Source organism: Phoca vitulina, unplaced genomic scaffold (genome assembly GCF_004348235.1).
Source record: "Phoca vitulina isolate PV1807 unplaced genomic scaffold, GSC_HSeal_1.0 scaffold4, whole genome shotgun sequence".
Classification (NCBI taxonomy): Eukaryota; Metazoa; Chordata; class Mammalia; order Carnivora; family Phocidae; genus Phoca; species Phoca vitulina.
Window position 1 is genome coordinate 61,093,533 of NW_022589707.1, and position 14,276 is coordinate 61,107,808.

The following is a 14,276-nucleotide window of genomic DNA, read 5'->3' on the forward strand; positions in this document are numbered from 1 at the left end:
GGTCCCAGGATCCTGGGATCGAGCCTGGCCTCAGGCTCCCTGCTCAGGGGGAGTCTGCTTCTCTCTCCCTCCGCCTCTTCCCCAGCTTGTGCTCTCTCGCTCTCTCCCTCACTCTCTCTCTCAAATAAATAAATAAAATCTTAAAAAAAAATAAACCCGTAATTATATGATAAGTGGAATTGTACATAAATGACAAACACCAATAATAGTGTGCCCGGCTTTTCTTATGTGAAGAAGCCTAGCGATTACATAATATCCACTAAGTCCCAAGTCAAGTGAGTGAGTCCAATAAGAAGCCAGACTTCTCAATGCTTTTTGTCCAGTATCCCCGATATTCTTTCTACAGTAAGATGTGTAAGCTGTGGTGAGCGAGGTATCCAGCTCACCCAGGGCTCCTCGCTAACCATGAAGCAAAACTACCTCCTACATCTGATGATCTGAGACTCCAGCTCAAATACTGACAATTCCCCTTCTCTTCCTTTGATTGTGCTAGGCACAAACTGCCAGTCAAGTGCCTAGGCCATGGATAAAAGCAAGAATTGGCACCATGAAACTGCCCAAAGCCCTCTTAAAACATGCAGTCTCTCCAGTACACACAGGAAATCAGATTCTGGAAAATCTGATGGAGACCGGCCTCACTGGCTACCTTAGGGTAGAACGGGGCTGATCTGTTCCTTTGTAACAAACAGGTCTTTATGTGTAGTGCTATCCGTGTCTAAGGTACTCTAATCAGCTTACCTCTGAATCATGGGATGGGGCCTTAGGGCTATGACCTTCAACTGCTTTAAACTTTCCCCCTGGTTAATTCAATACACACCCTATTAAGCAACATCCCACAGACTTCAACCTATAAATCAGAATTAAATAATATGGCTTTGGCTTAAAGTCCTATCTTAAGGACCAACTCAACCTTAGTTTGATGAGAATGAATAGAAATGTCCTGTTCCTGGTCAAAAACCAGGACAACCTTTAGCAAATCACTAATGGGAGTCAGTCTGCCCAAGCACCCCACCCTCTTCTTTTGTGACTTCCACTGGGGAGTAGTTAGTTGAATTTTCTCCCCCCTCTCTTCAGGATGGGGAATTGAGGAGGTTTCTTTATTTCCTAACAATTTTTGCTCAATTAGATCTAAATTTTGCTGAAAATTTTGTATCGGGATAAAATTCTACTATGTAGCCCATGCAACCCTTTCTGATTTAGGCAGTAAGACTGTAGTTTCCATTGATTCAGGGAAGGGATGACCCAGCAGAATGTTCTAGTCAGTTCTTAGATTTTAAGTTTCAAAAGCCTAATCATCAGAGAGACACAGAAAAAAACTATGAGCAATAACTAAGATACAGTCAATTTAAAAAAAAAAAAAATGTCTTATTCTCTGTCCCTAACCCTTACATCCAATAGATTACATACAGTTTATCAGACTAAAGGGAACATGGAAAGCCAGAGATGGGATGACTAAGGGCATTTAGATTCTGGTGGGTTCCTGAGAATTGGCCCTGCCCCGCCTTCTCCCCAGGCCAACTTAGAAAAGGCTGGATGATAAAACCCCCACAGACATTTGGGGGATCTGATTGTTGAAAGACCAATGTGTCCTTTCACAGAGAGGGCTTAGGAAAGTCACAAGACTCTGGGGTTCTCTTTCATGTAGGTGAAGGAGAATGAATAGAAACGTCCCGTTCCTGGTCAAAAACCGCAATCTTTATGTGATTATCTTGAGCCTCTTCTGTCACTTGGTGTGGGAAGGAGGGGGATTGTCCCTCCTAATAAATGCTGCATTTTGATGACTTATTGTAATCCCTTCTCTTGTCTCTCTGTTTAAATTGTCAGAGATGTGTCTAGGGATATAGCTGGTGATTAGGGGTAGTTCAGCTCAAGAAGGAAAATAATAAAGATAAGAGCAAAAACCTATATGATAGCCAGAGCCAAGATGGCCCCCAACGATCCTTACTTCCTGGTATTCATTCCCTTGCATAGTTCTTCCCACACCAAATATGGCTGTCCCCTGTCCTTGATAGGATATTCTAGAAATGATGATATGTGACTGTCAAGGCTAGGTTATATAAAAACATTACCATTTTGACCTTGCTCACGAAAATTGTGCATCATGATAAAAGTTTCTGACTGTTTTAAAATGCTAAGCTCTGCGAAATAAGTCAAACAGAGAAAGACATGTATCATATGACCTCACTGATATGAGGAATTCTTAATCTCAGGAAACAAACTGAGGGTTGCTGGAGTGGGGGGTGGGGTGGGAGGGATGGGGTGACTGGGTGATGGACACTGGGGAGGGTATGTGTTCTGGTAAGCGCTGTGAATTGTGCAAGACTGTTGAATCTCAGATCTGTACCTCTGAAACAAATAATGCAATATATGTTAAGAAAGAAAAAAAGAAGAAGAAGAATGTAGCAGGAGGGGAAGAATGAAGGGGGGGAAATCGGAGGGGGAGAAGAACCATGAGAGACGATGGACTCTGAAAAACAAACTGAGGGTTCTAGAGGGGAGGGGGGTGGGAGGATGGGTTAGCCTGGTGATGGGTATTGAGGAGGGCACGTTCTGCATGGAGCACTGGGTGTTATGCACAAACAATGAATCATGGAACACTATATCTAAAACTAATGATGTAATGTATGGGGATTAACATAACAATAAAAAAATTAAAAAAAAATAAATAAAATGCTAACCTCTGGAGTACTTTGTTATAATAATTAGTTAACTAATGAAACAGGAAACCATATATAATGTAGAGATTCAACAAAAGCCAAAAAGTTCATTCTTTAAAAAGATTAATAAAAACTAATACACATTTGGTGAGACTTATCAAGAAAAAGAATGGCTCAATTATCCAGTGTCAAAAATGAAAAATAAGACATGCAGATTCAATAGACATTAGAGAGATAAAAAGAGGAGTTGATGAACTACTTTATGCCAACAAATTTGAAATTTTTATGAAAAAAACAAACTTCTGGGCGCCTGGGTGGCTCAGTTGGTTAAGCGACTGCCTTCGGCTCAGGTCATGATCCTGGAGTCCCAGGATCGAGTCCCACATCGGGCTCCCTGCTCAGCAGGGAGTCTGCTTCTCCCTCTGACCCTCCCCCCTCTCATGCTCTCTGTATCTCATTCTCTCTCTCAAATAAATAAATAAAATCTTTAAAAAAAAAAAAGAAAAAACAAACTTCTAAAAAGAATATAACGCTCTATTAACTAGGCTAAGACTAAACTATTATGTAGAGCAAAAATCCAATGCCTTTTTAAAAAATGTGTGTTTATTTGCCTTTCATTTTCCAGTTCTTAGGAGAGTGATTGATGGGACAGCTTCCCTTGATGGGGCCATTCAGAGACATCACTGGTCGGGATCTTGCAGGAAAGAGAAGACACACTCAAACAAGGCTATTGAAGGAAACTCTTTAAGGGGACTATTGACACAAGAGTAAGAAGGTTAAGGGAAACAAACAAGGTACAATAAAACACCCCAGTGCTAGCAACGGAGAGGGAGAGATGGGGGGTGAGGGCGGGGGAGGTGAAGGACTCTTTCTAACTCTAGGTTTGAAGGAACAACGTGTCGAAGCAGCTACTAAAATCAGAAGAGAATAGATAAAGTAGAGACCATCGCAAAAGATGCTGTGGCCATTGGTAGAAGGAGGCAACCACCCTGTGACAACTCAGCAGAGAGAAACAGAGGAAATAATGATCTTGACTTAACTCCCCTTCACCCTCCCAACTAGAAGACAGAAGACAAGGGAGCTGTTAATGGAGCCCATAAAGCCTCCAGGATGCAGAGCAATGGGGAGTTGCATAGAGAGTGGATCTTGAGCATCATGTTGCTACACCATTGTTCCCAAGGAGATTGTAGTTATCTGCATGGTGAAAGCTAGGTCACCACCACAGCTGTGTCCATCAAACTGGAAGGAGAAAGAGGAGAGAGGATGTCAAGGAGAAATACCCAGTGTCTTAAGACCCAGGACTAGAAATGGTAGTCATTACTTCTTCTCCCTTACTAATAGTAGGAACTAATCACATGGTCACATGTAACTAACGACAAGGAAAATTGAGGGATGTTATATGACTGGAGAGGCATATATTCCAGGAGAAAGGAAGAATACATTTTAGGGAACAATTACTAATCTGGGCCATGGTCCACCCTTCAGCCACTAAATATCCCTCTGCACCCTTCTCCCTTGACCAAGGAACATAAACTAAATTTCTATCCAATTTCTGTATGCAGCTCAAAGCACAGGACCTTCTGGGTGATGTTTTGACCTCTGCATTAGGTCCATATATGGCTGCATGTGGCAGCCCAGGAAATAAAATTATTGCCCCATACACACATCCAATTACAATGATTGAGTATGAACTAAAACACTCCTAGTGAAAGAAAGGAGGACTGGAAATACACTCAGCTCTGGAACAAGGAGATTATCCCACCAGAGAGGAGTTGAGAAGATGCCCTGTCTTGGCAGTGATGTACTTTCCTGTGTTCTCTGTTATTCCAAATTTTGCCTCTTGGGAATGTTTCCTAGTGCTTTATGCTTTGAGGCCACATCTGAAGTGGATCTTGGAAAGACTGTAATTTTAGTAGCCCCCTTCCTACAGGTATTGGTTTGAGAGTCTGAGGACATTTTCAGGCCAGGCTTTTGGTTGCTTTTGAAATGTAAGTATCTAAGAAACCCAATAGGCTTCTGCCTCTGTTTTCATTCAGTGCCATGTGCCAACAACAACACGCTCAGATTTCTTTTTGGAACATTGTTTTTAAGCCCGCTTTACTTGCTGGTTTCCATGTCTATCCATTGCTCTCATTTATATGCTGTCTCCTTTGAGGCGATCTGAATAATGGGTAAAATGAGGCCATACATTAATATAATCTTCCACAGTACTAGATCCCTTAGCTTTCCTATTTGGGAAAAGTTACGAGTTATAGCAATCCTACCTCCTGCTGTTGGGGCACAGAACCAAATTTCTAGACCTTCTCAATAGTCTTCTGCTTTATGTCCACTAGTTTCTACCTGAGCACATATTTTCTTACTCTCCTCTATTACAAACATCAAAGAACAACCAACACACATCAATATTCTTGTTACTCTGTGGTTAAGGGGCCAGCCTTTCAGATGACTGCAGGAGACAGTTTTATTATACATCTTTGTGATGACATTATAAGGGTCTCCGATTTTGCAGCCTGTGATATCTGTTTCCTCAACTCTAGTCTAACCACATATTTAAAATTATTCTTAGAAACCCATTTCTAGGTTCAAATTTCTATATTTCTAAGGTCATGTTAAGCTATTATAACAAAGGGACCCCAAATATACTGGCTTAAAGAATACAGACATTGCTAAAAGGTAGTTCAACATAGTGGGTGAGAGCACAGATTGGGGAATCCAATTTTCTGGATTTGAATCCCAGTTCAGTTGCTTACTAACTGTGCAACCCTGGTCTTGTCTGAGTCTCAGTTTTATTATCTTTAAAACTAGGTAATGGGGTGCTTAGGTGGCTTGCTTGGTTGGACGTCTGACTCTTGGTTTCAGCTCAGGTCATGATCTCGGGATCGTGGGATGGAGCCCTGTGTTGGGCTCTGTGCTTGGCATGGAGTCTACTTGAGATTCTCTTCCTCTTCCTATGCTCCTCCCCCTGCTCTCTCTCTCTCTCCCATAAATAAATAAATAAAATTGAGGTAATAATAGTAACTACCACCTAGGATTGGTAAGAGGATTACAAGAGTTAGTATATGTAAAGCTTAGCAGTGCTTGTTGCATGCCAGGGTTATATAAGTGCTTGCTAATTTAAAAAATACATCTTTAATCTCTTTCACATAAAAAAACTGCAGATGAGTGCTCCGGAAACAGATCATTTTGAAAATTCAAATCCTTGTGGTACTTCAGGGGCCTAGCAGTTTCCATGCAGTTGGCCTTTGTTCAGTAGAGCATTGTCATCTTCATGGTCAGTCATCATATTGGATTGCATCACATGGAAATGGGAGAGAAATGGCTTACCGAATGTCTGCAGGCTCAACCTGGAAATGGCACAAGCTGCTTCCACTGACATTCTCTTAATAAGAGCATAGTCATGTGGCTATACCTAATTGAAAGCAAGGCTGGAAAATTTAGTTTAGCTGGGTAGCCTTGTGCCCAGAAAGGAGGGCTTTATGTAGGTAGCTAGTGTCCTCTACCACAGGACCTTAAATGGACTCAAAAAGAGTTTGGAAATCATAATTCTATACTCATTATAGGAATTAGTTAGTAATAAAAAAATCATCACATTAAAAGAAACTAAAAACCAGAGACAATCAAGTGTTGATAAAGTTGAAATGGATAAATAAATTACAGTAAATCCATACAGTGAAATACTATCTAGCCATCTATACCACAGTTAGAGCCAAATGGAATGACGTGGATGAATTCCACAAATAATGAACACAAATGTTGAGCTAACAACAACAACAAAATGAATACAAGTAGTATGCTTTTATTTGTGGAAAATTCCAAGAGAAGCAAAATCAAATAATGTTGTTTGAGGATGCATGCATAAGTTATTAAGTTAAAAGAACAGAGAGGTGATAGTTATCACAAAAGCTAGGATAGTGGCTGCCTCTAGGGAAGGTGGGGATTGTGGTCAGGGAATGATACATGGAGAAACTTCTGGGGTACTGACAATATTATATTTCCTGACTTGAATGGTGGTTTCATTGCATTTCTTTTACAATCTTTCTATAACTGTGTATATATATATATTTTTCATAGATCTCAGGCATATACAATATATCTCACAATAGATTTTTCATGCATAAGAAAGAGCTAAGTTGACCTCAGAAAATAAAAACGAAGGGCAGAAGTTGGCCTAACAATAAAAACAGTTTAATATTTGTGAAAGAAAAAAAAAAAAAACACACAAAAACAGGTAGATCAACAGAATAGAATAGAGATCTCAGAGATATTTCTCTTTGGGGAATTAATATTAGATAAAATTAGCAGTACCAATTAATAAGTAAGGGATGTTTGCTTAGGAGATGACATTGGGAGAATGGATTTGCTCTATGGAAGGAAATAAAACTATGTCCTACCTAACATCACCGGGTAACTCCCAGCAGGTGTCTATAACATTTGGAGTTAAAAGAAGACAATGTAGGAGAGTATCTTTATGACCTAAGGGTAGGGAAGGACTTCTAAAAAAAATTTCAAAAATATAAATCCTATGACAAAAAAGTTGGTTGAATTTGAGTCATCAAAATGAAGAATTTCCATTCAGGGAAGGGCACCACTGACAAAGATAATAGACAAATATCAGAATAAGAAATATTTGCAATGTCAAACTGACAAAGTATTATTAAGTGCAATATATTAGGAACTCCAGAAATAAAAAAGTGGAGATAGTAACCCCAAAGAATCAGAGGCAAATGGTATGAAGAAGCAATTTACAGAAGAAGGGGAAGAAAGGAAACACATGAAAAGATGCTCAGATGTTCAGAATCCTTAGTAACTGGAGAAGTGTCATTTAAAACAGCACTCTAGGGGCACCTGGGTGACTCAGTCAGTTAGGTGGCTGCCTTCGGCTCAGGTCATAATCCCAGAGTCCCGGGATCCAGCCCCACATTGGGATCCCTGCTCAGTGGGAGTCTGCTTCTCCCTCTGACCCTCCCCCCACTCGTGCTCTCTCTCTCTCTCTCACTCTCTCTCTCAATAAATGAATAAAATATTAAAAAAATAAAACAGCACTCTAAATGGCTTTGTACCTATTAGACTACCAAAAATTAAAAGGCTCATATTGCCGAGTGTTGGTGGTGTGGTGTAGATACAGGGGATATAGGGAACTTCACTCACCTTTGGTGGGAGTGTAGATGGTTGCAGCCACAACGGGTGGATTGAAGAATCGCAAGGAATGTAGGGTTCAGAACCATGTCTGTAGTCAAGGTCCACACCAGCAAACTAGATGCTTGCAATACAGACTCTTTCCTCAATTGGTTTCAAATTTTTATCTCACTAAAGCCATTCTGATTTATAAACACAGAATTGTATCCTGTTCTGTGGCTTCAAGATTGTTAGGAAAATAATAGGTTCTAGTTTCTTCCTCTGCAGAATAGGAAGGCACACTAGAAGACAAGATACTGACCACCTCCTCCCCTGCCCCTAAACTGAGGTTCAGGTACTGGTATTTTATAAAATCTCTCTGCACAGTTCTAATATACGCCAGGGTTTTAAAACATGGCACCGAGAGGATGTTAAAAAAGAGATGGAAGGTGTTGATTTAGTGTCTTCACCATGAGTAAGACCTGAATGCACACTCGGTGTTACTGATGTACTTGTGTTCATATTGTTTGTTACAATACGGGAGGAATTTGTCAATAGCAAGAAAACAAATCATGTACCTTTTGTCATAATTCATTTTTCCCACACAATGAGGTTGTTCAAAAAAGCAATTTACTGGAGATGTAGAAGACCATAATTAGCATATTCGAGAGCAAGTAATCCAATTGAGGAAAACCAAGAGGAATGTGCTTAAGTTGGAGCACAGAATGTAGTGGAAACTTTTAACACAATTAATTTGATACTCTCTAGAACAGGAGTAGAAAAATCTCAGTCCATTGGGGATAACTTTGGGGAATGGTGAAATGAACACTTAACCACAAAATTGTGCTCTTAGAGCTCTAGGCTTTGCCCACCACAGGAGCCCTGTGGTTTCTAACAGCTAACGGCGAATCACACAAACCTGTAGGATAGCATTGATTGCATTAAGAAGTAAAACCTAAATGAAGCGCAGATGGAGTATTATGCGAAATGTTAGTAATTTCTACTACAGAAAAAATAGTAGCTTCTGCAGTGAATATAAAGATTGTCTATGAGTAGAATGTAAACTCAAGATCTTTGGAAAATAAGTTGTGCATGAATGGATTCTAGAGAAGCCCACTAGCATTAACAATCACATATGCTAAAAATCCCTCACACACACACAATAAGCACATAATAAATGGAAATAGTAAAGTCAGATGTGTGCTACCTTAACAGGTTTAAATATTTTGGTCCTTTCCCTATCTTTTTCTTGTTGCCCTCATTCTTTCCAGGATATCATGTGCTTCTGAAATCCTCTCCCAAGCTCTACTTTTAAGGAACCAGACACAGACACTCAACATCATTCCCATTTGCCCAAGAGAGAAGCCAGATACTCACCTCCCCAACCTCTATGGTAGGTTGGATAACTGTTGCCCAACTACTCTGGTTCTCTTCTTGGTGTATTACCCTCAGCAGGCTGATGGTACACCTCTGAGCTTGAGTTCAAGAGTGGCCATGTGACTTGGTTTGGCCAATGAAATGTTGATAGAAGTAACATATGTCACTTTCATGTGACATTTCTTTCTCAAAGAAATTTTAAGAGCTGGTATGTGTTTCACTGTGTCTCTTTTCTCTTTGCCCCCAAACTGGTAGTATTTTAGATACAGTCTGCTCTGCCAGACTGGATCCTGGATTGGTGATGATAGGAAGCAGAGCTGCCACCAAACTGCAATGGACATATACATGAGTGGTAAATAAGCCATTGTGGTAAGCCGTTGTGACAGCACGCTGTGACAGTTCATCCTTTCTCATTTGCTGTGTGTAGTATTTCATTGTATAAATATACCACCATTTATTTATCCATTCCACTAATGATAGACATTTATGTTGTATACAGGTTTCTTAAGTATTATGAACCAAACCGCAATGAACTTTCTTGTTCATTTAAGGCACATCTGTACTTTAATGTAAACATTTCTGTTGGGTATATACGCAGAATTAAATCACTGGGTAATGGGGTGCACAGTATGTGTAGCTTTAGTAGATACCTACACAAGCAGTTTTCCAAAGTGGCTGTACCAACTTACCCCCCCACTAACAGTGTTAGAGCTCTAGTTGCTCCACTTCCTTGCTAACACTTACTAGTGTCGGTTTTCCTTTTTATAAAAAAAAAACTTAACTATTCCAATAGGTGTGTAGGCATATCTCATTGTGATGTTTATTTGCAATCCTCAGGTGAATAATGAAATTAAACATATTTTCTTGGGCTTATTATACAGAGAATGTTCAAATTTTTAGCCATTTAAAAAATCTGGTTGACATTATTTTTCTTATTAATTTGTAGTTATGGGTCCTTTGTGGATACCTGTATTGAAAATATATTCTTCCACTTTTTAGTGAGTCTTTTCACTTTCTCAATCATGTCTTTGATGTACAGAAAATTTGCAATTTTAATGAAATCTTTAATGAAAACTTAGATATCAATATTTTCTTTTATGGATTTTGCTTTGTGTATCCCATTTAAGAAGTGTCCTGTTTAAGTAGATTACAAAATATGCTTCATTGTTATCTTATAAAAGATTTACTGTCTAATTTTCCACATTTAAATTTCTCACCTATTTGGCATATATTTTAGGGTACGCTGTGAGTAGAAATCAAGATTCATTTGTAGCCACATGTATATCCAATTGATACAACATTATTTATTGAAAAGAAAATACTTTGCCCACAGCATTGCAGTGGCACTTTGTCATAAATATGGTGACCATCCACATGGGAGTTTATATCTGGACTCTTTATTCTGCTCCACTAGATTGTCAATCATTATACCAACAGCACACTGCTTTAATTATAATAGACTTATAGTAAGTCTTCATTTTAGGTGGTAAAATCCTCCAAAGTTGTGCTTCCTCAAAATCTCTATAGCTCTTCTTTATTCGTTGCACTTCCATTTAAGTTTAGGATCAGCTTGTCAATTACTACAAAACTTCACTACAATTTTGATTGGGATTTTATTGAATGTATGCATTGAGTGGGAATCATGAACATCATTAGAATTTAAGTCTTCTAATAATGAATAATGTATGTTCCAGATTTTCTTTTCCAATCTTGGATTGATGTACTTATTTACGTATTTATTTATTTCCTCTAGTTTAATGTTGCATATAGGTGATAATAGCGAGCATCCTTGTCTCTTTCTTAATCACCAGGGAAAGCTTTCAGTTTCTCAACAAATATGATGTTTGCTATAGCTTTTCCCCTTTGGTTCCTGTTCTTTGTCTGATTAGAACATTTTCATTCCATCTTTAATTTATTAGGAACCTTTAATATTTTTTTCTGCATTTATTGAGATAATCATATTATTTTTCTTTTTTTATTCTATCAAGTATAGGATGCATTTAAAGCTCTATGCCAAACTTGTATACTGGGTATATACTTCACTTGCTCACAATATATTATCTGTTTATATATTGTGGATTCAATTGGTTAATCCCTTGTTTACGATATTAATGTTCATATTCATGATAAATATTGGCTGTAATTTTAGTTTTTCTTTCTTGTAATAAATCATCAGGTTTTAGTATCAAGGTTATGTTGGCTTGATAAAAGAGTTGAGAGTTTTTTTATTCTCTGGAAGAGTTTATGTAAAAACTAGTATTTTTTCTTCCTTAAATGTTTGCAAGATTCATTCATGAAGCTATTTAGGGCTGAAGCCTTTAAATTATGGATTCAATTTCTTTAATAAATATAAAAATATTGAGATTTTCTGTTTCTTCTTGTGTATTTTGGTAAGTTTAAGAATTCATTCTTTTCATCTAAATTGTAAATATAGTGGAATAAAATACTTTAAAATATGCTTTTAATTTTTAAAATATCTTTAGGACTTGTGGTAATATTCTGTTCTTCATTCCCCATACTTAGAATTTTTAATCTCTCTCTCCCTGTGGGTCTTACTAGATGTTTATAAATTTTATTAGTATTTTCAGTAATCAACTTTTGAATGATTGGTCTTCTCTATTTAATTTTTTTTAACAATTTTATTTATTTATTTGAGAGAGACAGCGCACAAGCAGGGGGCAGTAGAGGGAGAGGGAGAAGCAGGCTCCCCGCTGAGCAGGGAGCCCAATGCAGGGCTCGATCCCAGGACCCTCAGATCATGACCTGAGCCGATGGCAGACGCTTAACCATCTGAGCCACCCAGGCACCCCTCTATTTAATTTTTTATTGTAAAATTCACATAACATAAAATTTACCATTTTAACCATTTTAAAGTATACAGTCCAGTGTATCGTGCAACTATCACCACTATCAACTGCTAGAATATTTTCATCCCCCCAGAAGGAAACCCATGCCCATTAAGCTGCTACTCCCCATTACCATTTTCTCCCAGCCCCTGGTAACTACTAATCTGCTTAGTCTGTGCATTTCCCTCTTCTGGCTATTTCATATAAATAGAATCACACAATAGGTAGCCTTTTGTGTTGGGTTTCTTTCATTTGGCATAATATTTTCAAGGTGCATCCATATTGTAGCATGTATCAGGACTTCATTATTTTTTATGATTGAATAATATTCTATACAATGGATAAGCCTTTCTTAAAGTCTGTTTTTTTTTTTAAATCTCATTGATTGCTGGTCTTATCTCTATTATTTCCGTCTTTCTGCTTTCTTCAGGTTTTTCAGTGTTTGAGATGCATGCTCAGATAACCGCAGTAAAGTGGTATAGTTCTGTTGATTTTACCTTATACACTTTGAGATTCTGTGTTTAGGTGCACATAAATTTAGGATCACCAAAGCTAAACATACACATTTGGGGCTCCTACAGTTCCTAACTAGATGACTCGGCATACAATGGGGAAAATAATGTTGGTCATATCCTATTAAGCAGGATGTTGTGAGATTATGTAGGTGAGAGCACTTTTTTAAAGTGTTCATTTTCCGACTTGAATAGAACTTTATTGTTGGCATGGCAGTTGCTTTATATCTACGTAGACGTTTTGCAGATACTTTCTCATTTACTTCCTCCAACACACCCACAGGAATTCTCTTCATTTTACAGACGTGATTTCTGCTACTGAAGAATTTCAGAAAGTGACTGTGAATCTAGTAGTCAGAGTCCAGCGCTTTTGTTTTTGTGTTTTCACCTATATTTACAGAAGGTGCCTCAGGGCAGAATGGTTATTGGAGTTCTAAGGACATCAGAATTTCACACTTTCAAACCCTTGAGTGCATTGTAGTTACTGCCAAGGTTCAGCAGCCTCTAGGAGAAGAATACCAAGTGCACCCACCAAATCAACCCTCTTGTGTCTGCGCAGAATTAAACTTGGCAAATTTGGCTCTGGTTCTCTGCCAATGCATCGACAGTTTTTACTGACTACTCAGTGAATTCGGGTTTTTGTGGGAAAATAAAAGAATTAGTACATGTGTTTTTTACCCAGTATATTTAGGAAGTAACACTTCAACGCATGCAAATAAATATTTAGTACGTGAGAACTAAGGTGAGAAAGGAAAGGAATTATAAAAGTGAAGGTGAATTTTTGACTTTTTTAGAGTTTTTTTTTTTTTAATGTTGGGTTGTAAATTGCTGGTGATGAAAAGAAATTCTAATTTTAAAAAACCCCCATAACTTTCTATAAGTTAAAAATTTTTATATTTCACAGATCCACATATAGTCTTTTTTATACATTTCAACATCTTTGAAATGGGAAGTTAGTGTATAATTGATGGTTCCTTAGAACTATTTTCATTTTACAATTCCTTAAAACTATCAGTTATACCCTAATTGTGTTGTAGACTAATGATAGTTTTTTTTCTTTCCTAGTGGTACATGAAATAATAAAACAAAGTAATAAAATAATTAAAAGAAAATAATTCTTTAACACTGATGACATTTTAAAGTTAATAAAATATGGTATATTAAAGTATTCCAGAGGCTCCTGTAATACTTTTCAAACATTCATTCATTCGTTAATTCAATATATATTGGGCCCCTCACCTGTGTTTGGTGCTAAACTGGGCTTTGGGGCTATAACAATAAACAAGACAGTATTATATGGGTTTGTAGTCTAATGAGAAAAACAGAAAAGTAATAAGGTATTAATAATACAGAGCAGTAAGAATAATAAAGAAGCATGGTGCAAAGGATGTATGAAAAGGGTGTTTAAGAATTAGGATCAAGAAAGACTGGCGAAATTCCAAACTTATGCCTGAAGGAGCAAGTAGGATTTGGTTAAATAACAAACGGGGAATGGAAATGTTATGGGGAAAAAGTGTTTCAAACAAGAGTAGGTGCAAAAGCCCAGAGCAACATTTCCATAGACAGTAGAACTTTCAAAGTAACTGATTGGAGATCATTAGTTATTCAAAGAGTTTTCACTTTTCTTTTAGACAAGCATTCTTAATATCTGGCCTTGGTCACCAAGGGCTTCCGGGATGCTCATGTGAAACCACTGAAAGCTAGCATGAGTGTTTTGTATACATATGAACCCAAGGGCAGGGTTTACTGCATTTGTCAGAGTCTCAAAG